Source organism: Pleurodeles waltl, chromosome 2_2, assembly GCF_031143425.1.
Source record: "Pleurodeles waltl isolate 20211129_DDA chromosome 2_2, aPleWal1.hap1.20221129, whole genome shotgun sequence".
Classification (NCBI taxonomy): Eukaryota; Metazoa; Chordata; class Amphibia; order Caudata; family Salamandridae; genus Pleurodeles; species Pleurodeles waltl.
In genome coordinates, this window is record NC_090439.1 from 221118601 (window position 1) to 221140491 (window position 21891).

Here is a 21891-nt window from a genome sequence, read left to right on the forward strand (position 1 = left end):
ACCTATGGGAAGATGTACGGCAACATCTGGAAAGGGCCCAAGAGACCCCAAAACAATATTATGATAAGGGAAGTAAATTACGTACATTTCTTCCGAATTATCAAGTCTTGATAATGCGACCCACGTCTGAACAAAAATTATTGGCTAGATGGCAGGAACCCTATAGGGTTATTAGAGCAGTCTCCCCCGACACCTATCTCATAGAACTAAGTGTCAGCCCCCCAAAAAAACAAATTTACCATGTGAATCTCCTCAAGAAATGGGAAGCAGTAGAAGAGGTTGGCGGCCCAGTAGAGATGGTCCGTTTTGTATCTCCCAGTAAGGAGTTAGACATAGAACTGTTCCCCTTTGTAAATCAAAAAAAGGAAAATATACCCTCTGTCAATCCCTCTCTGACAATGTCCGAGAGGGGGCAGCTGTTCTCCTTGTTAAACCAGTACCCACATTTCTTTTCGGAAATACCCGGGAGAACTTCCCTGATCTGTCACAAAATAAAAACACCCCCAGGACAAACTATCCGGCTACGACCTTATTGCATTCCCGAGGCTAGGAAACATGTCATAGAAGAGGAAATAGAGAAAATGATAACCTTAGGAGTAATTGAACCCTCTAGTAGCCCTTGGAGCTCTCCAGTAGTCCTGGTTCCAAAACCGGACGGATCAGTCCGATTTTGTATTGATTTTCGCAAACTCAATGCAATATCCCTGTTCGACACATATCATATTCCCCGAGTGGATGATGTCCTCGAGAAGCTAGGGAGAGCTAAATATTTGTCTACGTTGGACCTCACTAAAGGTTATTGGCAGATTCCACTTTCCCCAGAAGATAAAGAAAAAACAGCCTTCTCTACACAATCAGGTCTTTATCAATTCACAGTACTACCCTTTGGTCTCCATGGAGCCCCGGCTACCTTTCAGAGATTAATGGATAGATTACTAAAACCCTTTCACACATTCTCTGCAGCCTATCTAGATGATGTCGTCATTTTTAGCGACACCTGGGCGGACCATCTGCACCATCTCAACCAAATCTTTAACACACTGGCAGGAGCCGGATTGACGGCTAACCCCAAGAAGTGCATATTAGGGAATACTGACATATCGTATCTGGGCTATAGGATAGGCAATTGAACCCTACAACCTCAAGTAACGAAAGTTGAAGCCATTAACCAAGCCCCAACCCCAAAAACAAAAAAAGACCTGCGTTCTTTCCTAGGTTTAGTAGGTTATTACCGTAGATTAATTCCAGGATATTCCACTATTGCAGCTCCCCTTACTGATCTGTTATCCAAACACCACCCTAACAAGTTAGTACCCTTTACGGAAGGTCAAAAGGCTAGTTTTGAGCGTTTAAAATTCTCTCTTACATCGGATCCTGTCTTACAATGTCCTGATTTCTCTAGACCTTTTCATCTGTACACAGATGCTTCTAACGTGGGACTTGGGGCGGTACTCGCTCAGCCTGATAAGGAGGGTAGGGATCACCCGATTGTGTTTATCATCAGGAAACTTCTTCCCCGAGAATGTCATTACCCTATCATTGAAAAGGAGTGCTTGGCCATTAAATGGGCGGTGGAGAAGTTGCAATATTATCTTCTGGGCAGACCTTTTATACTGTATACCGATCACGCTCCTCTTACCTGGCTTGCCTCCCACAAGGATTCCAACTCTAGAATCCTACGATGGTTCCTTGAGCTACAGCCTTTTACCTTCCAGGTTTGCCATGTCCCTGGGTCGCAACAGGGTCCTGCGGATTACTTGTCCCGGTTCCCCTGCTCTTCTCCGGTCCTCGATCAGGACCGATCTTGGGATGGGGTGTGTGACCGGGCCGGCCCGAAAACGTCTCTACCAGCGTCATCCGACTCCGTGTCGGGCAAGACCGACACGTCAGTTCCGCGTTCCCATGTTGCCATGGGACCGCTCTCGGCATCGATGACGCGTTTCCCTGTTTCCAGGGAAACGCTCGAGGACTTCCGGGCCATCGGGAGAGAAAAGGGGAAGGTACGCGAACAGCGAGGAGAGGGAGTTTAAGGAGCGAACGTGTACGAGCCGAATTCAGGAGCAGAGGAGCGGAGCGATGAGACAGGCGAGGAAGCAGCCGAAGCAGGAGAAGAGGAAAAGTGGACCACACACGGAGAAAGATCGGAGCAAGAAAACCGAGGAACCAGCCACGACCCCGGAGGGTCGTGGCTTGCAAAGGTACGGTCCCTCCTGGGGACAAGAGAATTTAAACCTAAAAAGACACTGGGGAAGGGAATTGGGGAGTTGGGAGAGGTAAAAAGGGAAGGGGCAAAGGTTGAGCAATAAAAGGGGAGACTGGCTATCTTGCGCAATCCGGGAGCACGGTGTGTCCACTAAACCCCGTCACCACTATCTTTTATCCCGTGCACTGGTACCTCAGTACACTGTCCCTATTCCCCTACATCCCTTTCCCCTTTTTTATAGGAAGAGTAACCCCAGAAACACCACGTCACTTACCTTGGCATTTTTCTGTTTTCTTGCCGGTAACCCACTGGAGCCACCCGAGTTCCCCAGAATTCACTGACCTAGGAAAGAAGAAGAGGAAGAAGAAAAACAGAGTTACAAGAAGAGAAGAACCACAGCCCAAAGACCCCTAGTGTAGACTGTAATCTTTTTGAACCAAAGAAAAGTAAAAGGAGAAAACAAATAAAAAAAACCTTTACTTACCGTACTTTCCGATCTCAGTCTGGTTTATACAGTTCAGCCTGCCACACGTGGATTGTAAGGCAGAGAAGGATTTAAGTGCAGAAAAATGCTCACTTACTAAAAGTGGCATTTCTAAAATAGTAATAATAAATCCAACTTCACCAGTCAGCAGGATTTTGTATTACCATTCTTACCACACTAAATATGACCTGGTTACTCCTTTCAGATCAGAAGCTACCACTCAAACAGTATATGAGGGTAACCCTAATGTTAGCCTATGAAGGGAGCAGACCTCACAGCAGTGTAAAACAAATGTATGAGTTTTATACTACCAGGATACATGTCCTGCCTTTCATCTACACAGCGCCCTGCCCTATGGGTTACCTAGGGCATACCTTAGCGGTGACTTATATGTAGAAAAGGGGGAGTTTAAGGCTTGGCAAGTACTTTTAAATGCCAAGCCGAATTGGCAGTCGATCTGCACACACAGGCCTTGCAATAGCAGGCCTGAGGCATAGTTAAGGGGCTACTTAAGTGGGTGGCACAATCAGTGCTGCAGGCCCCCTAGTAGCATTTAATCTACAGGCCTTGGGCACATATAGTGCACTGTACTAGGGGCTTATAAGTAAATTAAATAAACCAATTGGGTATGATTCAATGTCACCATGTTTTAAGGGAGAGAGCATATGCACTTGAGCACTGGTTAGCAGTGCTAAAGTGTGCAGAGTCCTAAAACCAGCACAAACAGTGTCCAAAAGGTGGAGGGAGGCAGGCAAAAAGTTAGGGGTGACCACCCTAAGGCTGTCAGGTCTACCAGGCAGACAGGAGGAATGCACACAATGGGTCTGAGAGCCCACAGAAAGCAGTGAAAGGGAGGAACAGGCAGGCAGCAGGAATGCACACATTGTGGCTGAGAGTACACAGAAAGTATTGAGAAGGAGGGAAAGGTAGGCACACAGGGAGGCTACAGGCACACACAGAAAAGGTCTGAGAGCCCCGAAAAAGCAGTGGGAAGGAAGAACAGGCAGGAAGTAGGCAATAGAAAGCAGTGTTAAGGAGGGATAAGTAGTCAGATGGCATGCACAAAATGGGGATGAGAGCCCATGGAAGGCATTGAGAAGGAGGGGCAGGAAGACAACAGGCATTCCCTCAAGGGGGCTAAGAGACAGCTGAAAGCACTGACAACGAGGGAGAAAGGCAGTAGGCACGCACTCAGCTGCTCTGAAAGCCCAGGGAAAGTAGTGAGAAGGATGGACAAGCAGTCAGCAGAGATGCACATAATGGGGCTGACAGCCCACAGAAAACAGTGACGAGAGAGAGGCAGGCAGCAGGCATGAACACAACGAGGCTGAGAGCCCACAGACAGCAGTGACAAGGAAAGACAGGCAGGCAGCAGATACACACACAATTGGGGTGAGAGGCTGGGGAAAGCAGTGAGAAGGAGGGGCAGCCAGGCAGCAGGCACTCACACAACAGAGCTGACAGCCCACAAAAAGAAGTGAGCAGGAGGGAGAGGACGGCAGAAGGTATGCACACAATAAGGTGAGAGCTCAAGTAAAACAGTGCAAAGGAGGGAGAGGCAGGCAGCAAGCATGCACACAACGGGGATGAGAGCCCACAGAAAGCAGTGAGAAGGAGGGACAGGCAGGCAGCAGGCATGCACAAAGGAGCTGCTGACCCGGGGAAAGCAGTGAGAAGGAGGGCAGGCAGGCACCAGGCATGCACACAACAGAGCTGAGACCCCGTAGAAAGAAGTGAGAAGGAGGGAGAGGATAGCAGAAGGTACGTACACAAAAGCGCTGAGAGCTCATGAAAAGCAGTGAGAAAGAGAGATAGGCAGGCAGCAGGCACGCACACAACGGGCTGTTAGCCCGTGGAAAGCAGTGGGAAGGAAGTACGGTCATGTAGGAGGCGCAAAAACAATGGGGCTGAGAGGCCACCGAAAGCAGTGGGAAGGAGGGACAGTCAAGCAGCAGGAATACACACTTTGGGACTGAAAGCACTCAGAAAAAGTTAAGGAGGGACAGGCAGGCAGACACACAACGAGGTTGAGACCCCGGTGAGAGCAGTGAGAAGGAGAGGCGGGCAGGCCCTAGGCACACACACAATGGGGCTGAGAGCCCACGGAAAGCAGTGAAAAGGAGGAAAGGCAGGCAGCAGGAATGCACATTCTGTGGCTGAGAGCACCCAGAAAGTAGTGAGAATGAGGTACAGGAAGGTACACACACAACGGGGTTCAGAGCCTGGCGAGAGCAGTGAGAAGGAGAGACATGGAGGCAGCTGGCATGCACAGAAAAGGGCTGAAAGCCAGCGAAAAGCAGTAAGAAGGATGGACAGGCAGGCAACAGCCCTGTCACAATGGGGCTGAGAGGCCGTAGAAAGCAGTGAGAAGGAGGGGCAGCCAGGTAGCAGGTATGCACACAACAAGGTTGAGAGCATGGGGAAAGCAATGAGAAAGAGGGGCAGATTGGCTGCAGGCACCCCCTCAACAGGACGGAAAGCCCACAGAAAGCAGAGAGAAGGAGGGACAGGGACGCAGCAGACACCCTCAAAATGGGGATGAGAGCACATAGAAGGCAGTGAGAAGGAGGGACAGGCAGTTAGCAGGCACACAATGGGGCTGAGAGCCCATGGAAAGCAGTAAGAAAGAGAGAAAGGCAGGCAGCAGGAACGCACACAACCGGGCTGAGAGCTCGGGAAAAAAGCAGTGAGAAGGAGGGACTGGAAGGCAGCAGGCATGTACACAAAGGTGGAGAGAGCCCGCAAAAAGCAGTGAGAAGGAGGGACACGTAGGCAGCAGGCTGTGGAAAATGGTGATAAGGAGGGACAGGCAGGCAACAGCCACACCCTCAAGGGGGTTGAGAGGCAGCGGAAAGCAGTGTGAACAAGGGAGAGACAGCACAACAGAGCTGAAAGCTGGGTGAAAGCAGTGAGAAGGTGGACAGGCACGCACATAACAGGGCTGAGAGCCCGACAAAAGCAGTGAGAAGAAGGGATAGTCAGTCAGTAGGCCCTCAAACAAAGGGGCTGAGAGCTGGCAAAAAGCAGTGGGTAGGAAGGTCAGGCAGGCAGCAGGCCACAGAAAGTAGTCATTAGGAGGGACAAGCAGGCAGGAGTAATGCACACAATGGGGCTGAGAGTCCATGGAAAGCACTGAGTAGGAGGGAGATGTAGGCAGCAGATGAGAAAGCAGTAAGAAGAAGGGACAGGGTGGCAGGAGGCACACATGCAATGGGGCTGAGAGCCCAGGGAAAGGAATGAGAAGGAGGGATAGGCAGGCAGCAGGGCACAGAACACAGTGAGAGGGACGGACAGGCAGCAGAAATGCACACTATGGGGCCAAGTCCCCACAGTAAGTACTGAGAAGCAGAGCCAGGCAGCCAGGAGGCATGCATCCAAAGGGGCTGAGAGCCCACGAAGGCAGGGAGAAAGAGGGCCAGACAAGCAGCAGGCATGCACACAACAGGTTAGGAGGCCACGGAAAGCATTATGAAGAAGGGAGAGTTAGGCAGCAGGCATGCACACAACGGAGCTGAGTGCCTACAGAAAACAGTGAAAAGGAGGGACAGGCAGGCAGCGGGCACATACACAATGGGGCTGAGAGCCTGCAGAAAGCAGTGAGAAGGAGGAACAGGCAGACAGCAGGCATGCACACAAAGAAGCTGAGAGCCCGGGAAAAGCAATGAGAAGGAGGGCAGTCAGGCACACACACAAGGGGGCTGAGAGTCCTCGGAAGCAGTGAAAAGGAAAGACAGGCAGGCAGCATGTACGCACACAATTGGGGTGAGGGGCTGGGTAAAGCAATCAGAAGAAGGGAGAGCCAGGCAGTAGGCAAGCACACAACGGTGCTGAGAGTCCACAGAGAACAATGAGAAGTAGGGAAAGGCAGGCACTCACCCAATGGGGCTCACAGCCTGCAGAAAGGATGGACCGGCTGGTAGCAGTCATGCACATAACAGGGCTGAGAACCCACAGAAAGCAGTGAGAAGGAGCGAGAGACAGGCAGCAGACACACAATGGGCCTAAAAACCTGCTTCAAGCAATGAGAAGGAGGAAAAGGCAGGCACACACACAACAGGGCTCAGAGACCGTTGAAAGCAGTGAGAAGGAGTGACAGGCAGGAAGCAGGCATGCACACAACAGGACTGAAAGCCTGTGGACAACAATAAGAAGGAGGGGCAGGCAGGCAGCATGCACACACACAACAGGACTGAGAGCACGCATAAAGCTTTGAGAAGGAGGGACAGTCCGGCAGCAGGAACACATACAATGGGATCAGACTCACAGAAAGGAGTGAGAAGGAGGGTCAGAAAGGCAGCAGGAATGCACACATTGGGGCTGAGAACCCTTAGAAAGAAGTGAAAAGGAGGGACAGACAGGCAGGCACACAACGTGGCTGACAGCCCAGTGAAAGCAGTGGGAAAGAGGGTCAGTCAAGGAGCAGGCCACAGAAAGCAGTGATTAGGAGGGACAGGAAGGCAGAGGGAATGCACACAAAAGGACTGATAGCCCACAGAAAGCAGTGAGAAGGTGGGAAAGGCACGTATGCCTTCAACAGGGCTGAGAGGTAGTCAAAGGAACTGAGAAAGAGAGAGAGAGACAGACAGCAGGCACACACTCAACAGGTCTGAAAGCCTGGGGAAAGCAGTACAAAGGATGGACAAGCAGTCAGCAGGAACACAGATAATGGGGGTAAGAGCCCACGGAAAATAGTTAGAGGGAGGAACAGGCAGGCAGCTGGCATGCATACAACGGAGCTGTAAGCCCATTGAAAGGAATGAGAGGGAGGGACAGGTAAGCAGCAGGCCACAGAAAGCAGTGAGAGGGACGCACAGGCAGACTGCAGAAATGCACACTATGGGGCCAAGGCCTCACAGTAAGCCAGTAAGCACTAAAAAGGAGGGCCAGGCAGCCAGGAGGCATGCACCTAACCGGGCTGAGAGCCCACAGAAGGCAGTGAGAAAGAGTGCCAGGCAAGCACAGGCATGCACACAACAGGGCTGGGATACCGCTGAAAGCATTGAGAAGAAGGGAGAGTTAGGCAGCAGGTAAGCACACAATAGGGCTCAAAGCCTGGTGAAACCAGTGAGGAGGGACAAGGAGGGCTGAGAGCCAGAGGAAAGCATTGATAATGAGGGACAGGCATGCAGCAGGCACATACACAACAGGGATCAGAGCCCACGGAAAGCAGTGAGAAGGAGGGACAGGGATGCAGCAGGCACCCACACAATGGGGGTGGCTGAGCACCTAGGGAAAGCAGTGAGAAGGAGAGGCAGCAGGCATGCACACAATAAGGCTGAGAGCCCAGGGAAAGCAGTGAGAAGGAGGGACAGGTAGGCAGCAGGCCACAGAAACCAGTGAGAGGGACAGACAGGCAGGCAAAAGGATTGCACAGAATGGGGCGAAGGCCCCACAGCACGCACTGAGTAGTTGTGTCAGTCAGGCAGGAGACATGCACATAACAGGGCAGGGAACCCACGTAAAGCAGTGAGAAGCAGAGACAGACAGGCAGCAGACACATACACAACTAGGCTGAGAGCCTATGGAAAGCAGTGAGAAGGAGGGACAAGCAGGCAGCAGGCATGCACACAATGGGGCTGAGAGCCCACAGAAAACAGTGAGAAGGAGGGACAGGCAGGCAGCAGACACATACACAACTAGACTGAGAGTCTATGGAAAGCAGTGAGAAGGAGGGACAGGCTGACAGCAGGTACATACACAATTGCGGTGAGAGGCTGGGAAAGCAGTGAGAAGAAGGGACAGTCAGGCAGCAAGCAAGTGCATAATAGGGCTGAGAGGCCGCAGAAAGCAATGAGGAGGGACAGGAAGGCAGAAGGTATGCATACAAAGGAGCTGAGAGCCCAGGGAAAGCAGTGAAAAGGAGGGACAGGCAGGCTCTAGGCACACACACAATGGGGCTGAGAGCCCGCAGAATGCAGTGAGAAGGAGGCCGAGGCAGGCACGCACACAACGGGACTGAGAGCCTGGGGAAAGCAGTGTGAAGGAGCGACAGGCAGGCAGGCACCTGTCATGCACACAATGGGGCTGAGAGCTGTCAGAAAGCAGTGAGAAGGAGGGACAGGCAGGCATGCACACAACAGGGCTGACAGCCCATCAAAACAGTGATAAGGAATGACAGGCAGGCAGCAGGCCACAGGCCACAGAAAGCAGTGATAAGGAAGGACAAGCAGGCAGAAAGCATGGCCTCAACAGGGCTGAGAGGCAGCGAAAAAGCAGTGAGGTCAAGGGAGAGATACGCACACAATGGGTCTGAAATGCTTGGGAAAGCAGTGAGAAGGATGGACAAGCAGTAAGCAGGCACACACATAATGAGACTGAGATCCCAGTAAAAGCAGTGATAGGAAGGGACAGGCACACAAAAGGCACTCCACAAAGGAGCTGAGATCCCACAGAAAGCAGCGAGGAGGGGGAAAGGCAAGCAGCAGGTATGCACACAAGTGGAGTGAGAGGCGAGGGAAAGCAGTGAGAAGGAGGGACAGGCAGGAAGCAACCAAGTACACAAAAGGGCTGAGAGCCTGCGGAAAGCAGTGAGAAGGACGGACTGGATGGCTGCAAGAACAAACACAAAGGAGCTGACAGCTCACGGAAAGCAGTGAGGAGGGACAAGCAGGCAGCAGGCACTCATGCAAAGGGAGTGAGAGTCCGTGGAAAGCAGTGAGAAGGAGGGACAGCTAGGCATGCTCTCAATGGGGCTGAGAGCCCATGAAAGCAGTGAGAAGGAGAGGCAGGAAGTCAGCAGACATGCACAGAAGGCTGAGATCTCTGAGAAAGCATAGAGAAGGATGGACAGTCAGACAGCAGGCACACACACCAGGGATCAGAGCCCCTGCAAAACAGTGAGAAGGAGGGACGGGGAGGCAGAAGCCATGCATACAAAAGGGCTGAAAACCCGTGAAAAGCAGTGGGAGCAAAGGACAGGTAGGCAGTAGGCCGTGGGAAGGAGTGATATGCAGGGACAGGCAGGCAGAAGGCATGCACACAATGGGACTGAGAGCCTGGGGAAAGCTCTGAGAAGAAGGAATATACAGGCAGCAGGCACGCATACAACAGGCCTGAGAGTCCCGGGAAAGCAGTGATGAGGACAGACAGGCACTCATGCAGACAATGGGACTGAGAGCCTTGGGAAAGCAGTGAGAAGGAGGGACAGGCAGCAGCAGGCCACAGAAAGGAGAGAGTCAGAGGGACAGGTTGGCAGAAGGAATATACACAACAGGGCCAAGACTTCACAGTAAGCAGTGAGAAGGAGGGACAGGCAGCCAGGAGGCACACTCACAACAGGGCCTTTGAGCCTTCAGAAGTAAATGAGAAGGAAGGAGAGCCAGGCACGAAGCACACATACAACAGGACTGAAAGACTACAGAAAGCAGTGAAAAGGAGCAACAGACAGGCAGCAGGCACGCACACAATGGGCTGAGAGACGGCCAAAGGCAGTGAAATGGAGGGACAGGCAGGCAGCAAGCACGCAATAGGAATGAGAGCCCATGGAAAGCAGTGAGAAGGATGGACAGCCATGCAGCAGGCAAGCACACAACAGGTTTGAGAGCCTGGGAAAAGCAATGAGAAGGAGCGACAGGCAGGCATGCACACAACTGGACTGACAGCCTGCAGAAAGCAGTAAGAAGGAGGGACAGGGATGCATCAGGCACATTCACAATGTGGCTGAGAGCCCGGAAAAAACAATGAGAAGGAGAGACAGGCAGGCAGTAAGAATGCACACAATGGGGCTGAGAGCCAAGGGAGAGCAGTGAGAAGGAGGGACAGGCAGGAAGCATGCTATGGAAAGCAGTTGGGGGAGGGGGGCAGGAAGGCAGCAGGAATGCACACAATAGGGCCAAGACCCTGCAGTAACCAGTGAGAAAGAGGGACAGGTAGGCATCTGGCACACACACAATGGGGCTGTGAGTCCAGGGAAAGCAGTGAGAAGGAACGACAGACAGGCAAACAGGCTCACACAATGGGTCTGAGAGCTTGTTGAAAGCAGTGAGAAGTAGGGACAGGTAGGCAGCAGGCATGCACACAATGGGGCCAAGAGCCTGGTGAAAGCAGTAAGAAAGAGGGACAGGTAGGCATCTGGCACACACACAATGGGGCTGTGGGTCCAGGGAAAGCAGTGAGAAGGAACGACAGACAGGCAAACAGGCGCACACAATGGGTCTGAGAGCCTGTTGAAAGCAAAGAAGTAGGGACAGGTAGGCAGCAGGCATGCACACAATGGGGCTAAGAGCCTGGTGAAAGCAGTGAGAAGGAGGGACAGCCAGGCAGCAGGCTATGGAAAACAGTGAGAGGAAGGAACAGGCAGGAATATACACAACAGGGCCAATACCTCACAATAAGCAGTGAGAAGGAGGGACAGGCAGCCAGGAGGCACACACACAACAGGACCTTCGAGCCTTCAGAAGTAAATTAGAAGGAAGGACAGTCAGGCACGAAGCACACATAGAACAGGACTGAAAGACTAAGGAAAGCAGTGAAAAGGAGCGACAGACAGGCAGCAGGCACACACACAACAAGGCTGAGAGCCCATGGAAATCCATGAGAAGGCAGGGCAGGGAGGCAGCAGGCATGCACACAGCAGGGTTGAGAGTCTACAGGAAGCAGTGAGAAAGAGCAACAGGCAGGCAGCAGGCATGCACACAACGGGCTGAGAGACGGCCAAAGGCAGTGAAATGAAGGGACAGGCTGGCAGCAGGAACGCAATGGGAATGAGAGCCCATGGGAAGCTAAGAGATGGAGGGGCAGGCAGCAGACATGCACACAACAGGGCTGGGAGCGTTGGTAAAGCAGTGAGAAGGAGGGACAGGCAGACAGCAGGTACGCACATGTTGGAGCTGAGAGCCCACAGAAAGCAGTGAGAAGAAGGGACAGGCATGCAGCAGGCACGCACACAACAGGTTTGAGAGCCTGGGGAAAGCAGTGGGAAGGAGCAACAGGCAGGCAGCAGGCATGCACACAAGTGGACTGACAGCCTGCAGAAAGCAGTAAGAAGGAGGGACAGGGATGCATCAGGCTCATTCACAATGGGGCTGAGAGCCCGGAAAAAGCAATGAGAAGGAGAGACAGGCAGGCAGTAAGAATGCACACAATGGGGCTGAGAGCCGAGGGAAAGCAGTAAGAAGGAGGGACATGAAGGAAGCATGCCATGGAAAGCAGTTGGGGGGGCAGGCAGGCAGCAGGAATGCACACAATAGGGCCAAGACCCTGCAGCTACCAGTGAGAATGAGGGACAGGTAGGCACCTGGCACACAGACAATGGGGCTGTGAGTCAAGAGAAAGCAGTGAGAAGGAACGACAGACAGGCAAACAGGTGCACACAATGGGTCTGAGAGCCTGTTGAAAGCAGTGAGAAGTAGGGACAGGTAGGCAGCAGGTACGCATGCAATGGGGCTAAGAGCTTGAGGAAAGCAGTGAGAAGGAGGGACAGCCAGGCAGCAGGCTATGGAAAGCAGTGAGAGGAAGGAACAGGCAGGAATATACACAACAGGGAAAATACCTCGCAATAAGCAGTGAGAAGGAGGTTACAGGCAGGCGGGAGGCATCCAGACAAAAGGGCTGAGAGCCCATGGAAGGCAGTGAGAAGGAGAGACAGTCATGCAGCAGGCACACACACAATGGGACTGACAGGCCACAGGAAGCAGTGAGAAGGAGTGACAGACAGGCACACACACAAAGAGGCTGAGAACCTGTGGAAAGCCATGAGAAAGAGGGATAGGCATGCAGCAGGCATGCACACAACAGGACTGAGGCCCTCATTACAGCCCTGGTGGTAAAGTCTGCTGACTGCAGTGCCGACGGCTGCCAACATACCGTGTCTGCGGCGGAAATCCGCTATGGGTATTATGACCCACACTTAGAAATCCTCCACAACACAGACACCCACACAAGTCCGCCACGCCAAAGGTAAGTGATAAATTGGCGGTACCAAAACCCACACCGTCACACCAACAGGAATACACCCACACTATCATGACCCACGAATCAACGCGGCGGTCATTCAACCGCGGTAAGTCATTCGCGGTACACACCGCCGTGCTCAAAATATACACACATTTACAAAACAATTAAACATATTAAAATATACACACCTAATACACATACACACACCACACCCACACACCCTATCTAATATAAAACACACACCCATATTACCCACAACCCCCTAGAACAACATTTTTGGAAGAAGCAGAGAGAGAGAAAAGCAAAGACAACACCAGCATCCAGAGGCACACAACACCATTACTCATACACCATCCACGCACAAAATACCACACCCCCAAAACATCACCCCACACATCACATCAACCATCACCTCACACAACACTCACACCACATCTTGGCACCTCAAAGACACCCCAGGTTTTCTGAGGAGGACATCAGGGTCATGATGGACACCAGCCCAAACGATGAACAGCCTTCTACGTCCACCGGCGCTACTGGACAGGAGGTCCCGCCACAGGACCAACAGGCCACCAGCACCCTACCCCCTGCAGAAGGAGAACCACCCCACAAACAGTCCCTGCAATCCAGGCAGAAGACAGAGAACATTGCCAAGACCCCGCCAGGAAATAAGACTCTCCTGATTGTCACCCTTCTGTCCCACTATGTCACCCTGTCCACCTTGAACTGCCATTGCTCCACTTCCTATGCCTCCTTGGACAATGCACCTGTGATACTAAGAGACTGGACTCTATCCTGGACATTCCTCCACCATCACCCCAGCCCCTTCCACATACCCCTATACACATTAGCCCATAAATATACACCCTTGAAACACAACCACATTGGACAATTAAAATACACACACCTAATACACATACACACACCACACCCACACAACCTATCTAATATAAAACACACACCCACATTACCCACAGCCCCCTAGAACGAAATTTTTGGAAGAAGCAGAGAGAGAGAAAAGCAAAGACAACACCAGCATCCAGAGGCACACAACACCATTACTCATACACCATCCACGCACAAAACACCACACCACCCAAAACATCACCCCACACATCACATCAACCATCACCTCACACAACACTCACACCATCATCAGGCCCATCCTCCTGCAGAAAAGGCACCTGGCGTCGCAAAGCCAGGTTCTGCAGCATGCAGCATGCCGTGATTATCTGGCACATCTTCTTCGGTGAGTAGTATAGGGAGCCACCTGTTAGCTGGAGGCACCGGAATCTGGCCTTCAGGAGGCCGAAAGTCCGCCCAATAATACGCCTAGTTTGCCCATGTGCCTCATTGTAGTGTTCCTCTGCCCTTGTCCTGGCATTCCTCACTGGGGTCAGTGGCCATGAGAGGCTGGGGTAACCAGAGTCACCTGCAAATGTCGAGGGAAATTTGTTATGTTAGACACACACTAACCCTTAGGGAATACCCCATACCCAGACACCTATTCATACTGTGTGGGGACCTTGGGCTCACCTATTAGCCACACACAGTGACTCTGGAGTTGGCCCATCACATAAGGGATGCTGGTATTCCTCAAAATGTAAGCGTCATGCACAGAGCCAGGATACTTGGCATTCACATGGGAGATGTACTGTTCCGCCAAACACACCATCTGCACATTCATAGAATGGTAGCTTTTTTTTATTTCTGTACACCTGTTCATTTCTGCGGGGGGACAAATGTCACAAGTGTACCATCAATGGCACCAATGATGTTGGGGATATGTACCAGGGCATAGAGGTCAGCTTTCCCTGTGGCCAAATCCTCCACCTGGAGGAATACAATGTAGCTGCACGTGTGTTTCAGGAGGGCAGACAACACTCTGGTCAACATGTTGGAGAACATTGGTTAAGACATCCCTGATGCCCTTGCCACTGTAGTTTGAAAGGAGCCACTTGCCAAGAAATGGAGCACTGACAGAACCTGCACTAGAGGGGGTATTCCTGTGGGATGGCGGATAGCTGACATCAGGTCAGGCTCCAATTGGGCACACAGTTCTTGGATTGTGGCACAATCAAGTCTGTAGGTGATAATGATGTGTCTGTCTTCCATTGTCGACAGGTCCGCCAGGGGTCTGTACACCAGAGGATGACCCCATCTCATCATCTGCCCCAGCGGATGTGCCCTATGGAGGAAAATGGTGAGCAGAGGGTCCTGTACCACATAGGTTGCACAAGTGTTTTTGCTGTAATGTGAGTAAATCCGTGTGTGGCGTTGACTGTCTGTATTTCTGCCCAAATGTGCTGTGACGCAGTTAGGTGCCATGCCATGTGCCACCCTGAAATGGTGGCTGCCTGACCTGTAAGGAGGGACAAGGGGAAATGAGGTAACTGCGCTGGCGTTGTGCAGCGTTTCGGAACGTGGTCAAAGACCACCACACAATTCAGCCTTGGTTATCATTGGGCCCTATGGGTTCCAGGAGCCAATGACGATGTACGCCGGCGGTGACGGTACACACCGCCACGGACGTGACCGCCATTTTCTATCTGTTCACTCACTTGATACCTGACCTTCAACAGGAGAGGACCTACACTGCAAGTGCTGCTGTGACCTGTGTCTGGAAGCGACAATGGCTCGAGTGTCTGGGGAAAGGGCCCCTGCCTTCACTTCGGAGGAGTTGGAGAGACCAGTGGATGGGGTCCTCCCCTAGTACACGCTGCTCTACGGTCCTCCAGACAAACAGGTGAGTACACTGTGAGCATGATGCGTGGGCCATGAAGGTATGGAGTGGTGTGGATGGAAGATACATGTGAGGGTGGGGCTGGGGGCTGAGCCATGCATGTGAGGATGGTGAGTGTATGTGTGTCAGGGCATGGGTGGGAACTGGTGGGCAATGACAAACCGGACGGGGGAGTAATTTCCTTTCATCCTATACCTTTCCTCTAGGTCAGCGCCCACCAGAAGAAGGGTATTTGACGTGCCATTGCCAAGGAAGTGCGGACCCTGGGGGTCTATCATGGACGGAGCACCCACTGCCACAAGCAATGGGAAGACCTGCACCGATGGAACAAGAAGGTGGCGGAGGCCAAGCTGGGGATGGCCTCCCAACGTGGAAGGGGTGCCTTTTGCACCATGACCCCCTTGATATTCCGGATCCTGGCGGTGGTATGTCCGGAGTTCAATGGGCGCTTGAGGGCATCACAGCACCGACAAGGGGGTGAGTACAGTCTCATCCAGCTGACTCTGCACGCTTTACGAGGTGTCTGGGTGGGTGATGTGGGCTGTGGGTTCCCCTAGGTCCCTTGTTAGGCAGGCTCTGTGGCAATCCAACCCCAATAGTGGTAGTGGGCATCTACAACTGGTCAGCCTCCTGTGGGTTCCAGGTGTGCAGCAAATGGTGTTAGGCATAGTCCCCGATGGGCAGGTGATTTTCCTACTAACTGCTAGTGCATGGCCTAGTGCATAGGGCTGCTCCCTGTGTGTTGTGTCCGCCAACGGTAGTGGTGTTGCTGGCATTGACCATGTCTCTCCTCTGTCTCCCCCCCCCTTCTTGTTTTGTCACCCTGTCCTTGTGTGCATTAGCATCATCTGGCAGAGGAGCAGAGGGACCGGAGCAGGAGGGAGCTGCATCCCACATGGCCCAGGAGGGTGAATCCACTGACGGTGAGGGCACCAATGGGACGGAGGGCGAGGGGAGCTCAATGACAGGGACAGGAGGGGACACCAGCGACAGCGACTCCTCCTCTGATGGGAGCTCCCTTGCGGTGGCAGGCACCTCTGTGCCCACTGCAACAACAGGTACAGCCGCCACCCCCCTTACTAACACCGCCCTCCCAGCAGCCCCTCAGCGTCTTTCCTGTGCCTGCTCACCCAGGAGGGTCGGTATCTCCTTCGCCCCAGGCACCTCAGGCCCTGCCCCAGTCAGCCTTGCTGCCCTCAGTGAGGAGGCTATTGACCTCCTGAGATCCCTCACTGTTGGGCAGTCAACCATTTTGAATGCCATCCAGGGTGTTGAGAGGCATTTGCAGCAAACAAATCCATACCTGGAGGGCATTCATTTTGGCGTGGTGGCCCAACAGAGAGCATTTCAGGCTCTGGCCTCAGCACTAATGGCAGCCGTTGTCCCTGTGTCCAGCCTCCCCCCTCCAACTTCCACTACCCAGACCCAATCCCCTCTACCTCAGCCTATCCCAAGCACACCATCAGACCAGCATGCACACACATCAACACACAAAAGTGGCTCAGGCAAACATAAGCACCACACATCCCACAGGCACTCACACAAGCACCACACCCATGCAGACACACCAACATCCACTGCCTCCACTGTGTCCCTCTTCTCCACATCCTCCACCTCCCTCCCTGTCTCGTCTCCACTGACACCTGCATGCACTACATCCTAAGCCACTACCTCCATCACCAGCACGCCCATCACTACACACCGCTCACGTGCAATCACCACCCACACTACCATTCACACGTCCCCTGTGTCCTCTCTCAGTGTGTCTGTGAGCCCTCCTCCTAAAGTACACAAACGCCGTCACACACCCACTCAACAGCCATCCACCTCACAACAGCCTCCAACCCATGCATCTTCACCCAAACTCAGCAGACGTACACCTCCTACAACCACTACCTCTTTCTCCACTCCCAAACCCCCTCCATCTTCCCGTCCCAGTGTGTCCCAAAAAATTTACCTAGCTAACCTGGAGCTCTTCCCTACACCTCCCCCCCATCCTTCTCCTAGAGCCAGGATGTCTAGATCCCAGCCCAGCGCCTCAGAAACCAAATCTGCATCCGCTGTGGTCCCTGCTACTCCAGTACGGTCAAAGGGGGCACCCGTCAGAGCTGCCAGTGTGCCACTGACATAAAAGAAGGACCACCGTATTCCACCACCTGCAAAGCTCAAAAAGGGACCGGCTTCAAGCAGGGGACAGTGACACCACCCACCCAGCAAGGCCTCGCACAAACACAGAGTGGACAGTGCCAAGGTCACTGCGGCGGCTGTCAAGATGGGAAAGGGCCACAAGCCAAAGGGCACATCACCTCTGGGCACGATGTCACCTGGGGAGGGGCTGGTGACCACCAAATCATCAGGGATGGCAGCCACATGCACCCCAGTCACCACCACCGCTCCGACCGCCACCTGCACCACCGCTGCCACAATGTCAGTCTGCAGCATCCTCCCCAAGGATTAACCATCCGAGGCTGCTGGGGACGGTATGGTGTCTCCATCCACCCCAACAGTCACTTGCACCACGGCCTGCACTGGCAGCATCTCTGCCACAGCCACTGCAGCCTGCACCACCATCAGCACTGCCACGTGCACAGCCGATGCCACTCTGTCGGACGTCAGCCCCATCCCCAGTGTACAGCCATCAGAGTCTGCAGGTGATGTCCTGGACCCTGGACAAGCCACTTGAGACACCACCTCCAGCACTGACACGAACCAGCAATTACCAGCCTAAGTCGCTGCAGGATGGAGTGTGGGTCTTCCTCCATGGAGTATCACGCTACCTGTTCCGGGTACATCGCGTGGCTGTGACACACAGGTGAGACAAAGTCAACATGCCACACCCCAGGAGCAGTATCACTGGGCACAAAGCCCCCTCCAGAACCAGTGGAGAAAAGCATCCACTAACACAGTCCTTGGCAGGATGAAGCACTCTGGGCACAAAGCCCCCTCCAGAACCAGTGGAGAAAAGCATCCACTAACACAGTCCTTGGCAGGATGAAGCACACTGGGCACAAAGCCCCCTCCAGAACCAGTGGAGAAAGGCATCCACTAACACAGTCCTTGGCAGGATGAAGCACACTGGGCACAAAGCCCCCTCCAGAACCAGTGGAGAAAAGCATTCACTAACACAGTCCTTGGCAGGATGAAGCACTCTAGACACAAAGCCCCCTCCAGAACCAGTGGAGAAAAGCATCCACTAACACAGTCCTTGGCAGGATGAAGCACTCTGGGCACAAAGCTCCCTCCAGAACCAGTGGAAGACGCCACCCACTTGAGAGACTGTGGAGTTGTACTCCCCAGGACCAAGCAGTGGGCAAACCACCCACTTGAGAGACTTGAGAGACTGTGGCTTTGCACTCCCCAGGACCAAGCGGTGGGCAAACCACCCACTTGAGAGACTTGAGAGACTGTGGCTTTGCACTCCCCAGGACCTAGCTGTGGGCAAACCACCCACTTGAGAGACTTGAGAGACTGTGGCTTTGCACTCCCCAGGACCAAGCGGTGGGCAAACCACCCACTTGAGAGACTTGAGAGACTGTGGCTTTGCATTCCCCAGGACCAAGCGGTGGGCAACCCACCCACTTGAGAACTTGAGAGACTGTGGCTTTGCACTCCCAGGACCAGGCAGTGGGCATGGAGCCCCTTCGAGGAGCAGTGGCGTCGTACCATCATCCGGCTGAGGTGCCCCTACCCCTCCCCTTCCCCCTGAGGTGCCAGAGAAATTAATTGAAAAAAAGAAAAGTTACAGGGACGCTATAATTAGGAAATAGAATCTTAAAAAACTTAAAAACTTTAGAAATTCACTGGAAAGGCAAAGGTTACAAGGACGTTATAGTTAGGAAATCAATGGAAAAAACATAGAAATTCATTAAAAAGCAAAGTTTATAGGGATGTTTTAGCTAGGAAATAGAATTTTAAAAACCTTAGAAATTCACAAAAACACAAAGGTTACAGGGCCAGTATAGTTAGGAATTGGAAGAAAAAAAAACCTTAGAAATTCACTGAAAAAATAAAGAGTACAGGGAAGTTATAGTTAGGAAATAGAATAGAAACCTTAGAAATTCACTGAAGAAAACAAAGGATATAGGGACTTTATAGTTAGGTACTGAATTTTCTCGCACAAAACCATAGAAATTCAGCAGTTATACTTACCAGCCCTAGCTATAACTTACACCCCTGCAATGCACTGCCTATGACTCCACATTTTACATCACTCATGACATGGCCAGTGATATTACTGATGACCTCACTGATGACATCTTAAATTACTTGAATATAAGGAGACATTCTAGTACAGGTTCACAAAGTGTGTCTACATGCACACATTGGTGACTTAAGTAATGTGCTCACAAAGTCAGGTCAAACTCGTGCCATAACATCTGGAGGTGTGGATCACCTATTCGAGGTCATAGTATGTGTCAACTAATATACTCAAAGAGAGGATCGTACCCTCCTAAAGTGAGCAAAGGGCTCCTTGGATAGTCGCAGCTCCTGCAATTCTGGCAGTAAAATCATAAGAGTGTCAAAACTGGTCAAGAATATAAATCATTCGATGACGAGGTACGCCGTGGTAGTAGGGCAGTTCCAACTTGCTGGATTAAAATGTATCATCCCAGAATACCAATATATTATTTTGCAAGTAGCAGGAGCAACACAGAAAAAACAATACCCTTGTGAACTTAGGGCTTTGTTACGAGTTTGGCAGAGGGGATTACTCTGTCACAAATGTGACGGATATCCCATCCGCCTTATTACAAGTTCCATAGGCTAAAATAGAACTTGTAATATGGCGGACGGGCTATCCGTCACGTCTGTGACGGGGTAATCCCCTCCGCCAAACTCGTAATGAGGCCCTTTGTCTAAAAGTGTATGTGTGGGAAAATCCCAGATTTGCAACAGATATAGTTAAAATGCTGCCAGGGAAATATTCTATACATGTGCTAAAAATTCCTCCACCAAGGTATCAAAGGGTGTCTTAACCTAAAAATGCTCCTGCCCAAGATCTCAATCTAAGGGCGTATGTGTGGAACAATTACCATGTAGGCCCTCATTACAACCTCGGGGGTCTTCTTAGAAGACCGCCGAGGCAGTGGGTGCCAGAATATCGCCAGGGGTGGGCATCTTTTTAATTGCCCACTGGGCAGTAGTGAATCACTATTGGTCAGAAGCCTAATAAGGATTTGTTACAGTAGTGAATCAGCTAATATGGTATATCTGTGTACGAGGGCAGCTAGGAAACCTTCCAGAAATGTGAACAGCAAGTTGGCTACGAATTAGAGAATAAATCCTCTCAAAGAGGAGGAATAGACGGTATCGGCTGGTGAAAGGGCTAAAGTGCACTCTGGGACTTGTATTGCGTAGGGGTGGCGGCGGTCATTCCAAATAGCACGGGCCTCTGCGTGGACTACTAGGTCAATAGTGATAATTAAAATAAAGGTAAGAGTGTACCTAAAGAAGTAGATCACGTTATAGGTATTGTGGAACAATGCATAAAGGGACTACTGGGCGAAAATAGAACATAGTAGTAAGGAACAATGCTGTTTCTGATCAAAGAACATTCAGATAGTGATAAGAAACCTCAGGAGATAACAGTTGAAGACAACCTAGTGCTCAATCTATCCACCAGACCTCTAACCGACATTGTACATCACGCTCTTAACAAAGGCCTTGGATTTGAACCCATGCCCAAGGAAAATCCATTCAGGTTCGATTGCGAAATGGCCCAATTTTTCAGAAGGAGTAGATTACAATCCTTCTTTCAAGAAAAACCTCCACCCATGACGAATGAGGTCTCAGGATTCTATTTACCTTTACCCCCTTACTAGTATGATGCATTTTGAGGTAATGGCAATTGAAAAGGCTGTTCTTAATGACATTACAAAAATACAATCCAAACTGCTGTTTTTCAATCATTCCAGGAGAGAACGGCACAGTGTGTTTAACCTAGTGATGGGTGTGACAGAGTCATTACTAATGATTCCTCCACCTCCTGTGTTGGCCATGTGTGCTGGATTTGAATAGAGCCTAGTACCTGTATGTGTTCTCCCCTACTTCGGCCTACGGTTGCTGTTGTGTGCTTATATTTTTTCTCCAAATATATAATGTATAATTTTTTTGTAAAAAATAAAAAAATACAAAATACTTTTGAAATATATTTTATTCAATATAAATATTTTTTCTATTTTTCCCTTCATGCTGGTAGTGTTAGTCCTCGCCCTCATTAATTTCTTCTGTACTGAATGTGACTCTTTCTGAATATTAAGTAGAGTAGATTTAAACCGGTTCAGGGAGTAGATGTGGGTTTAATTTAGTGAATAGCAACTGGCTTACTCCTTTTTAGATGTGTTTTTGACCCAGTTGCATGTGCCTCTTTGTGCCGCTCCTTATATTTCCCTCTGATTTTGCAGTAGATATTTCCCATTTTCCAATTAATCCTTCTGCTCCTCCCAAATTGACATTAAAAAGTTATCCGCACATACACAGGGCAGAGACGAAAGGGGAGATCTCCCCTTGTATATAGTGAACAGTATTTACAAGTACATAAAGTAGTATTATAGGAGTACTGCTATA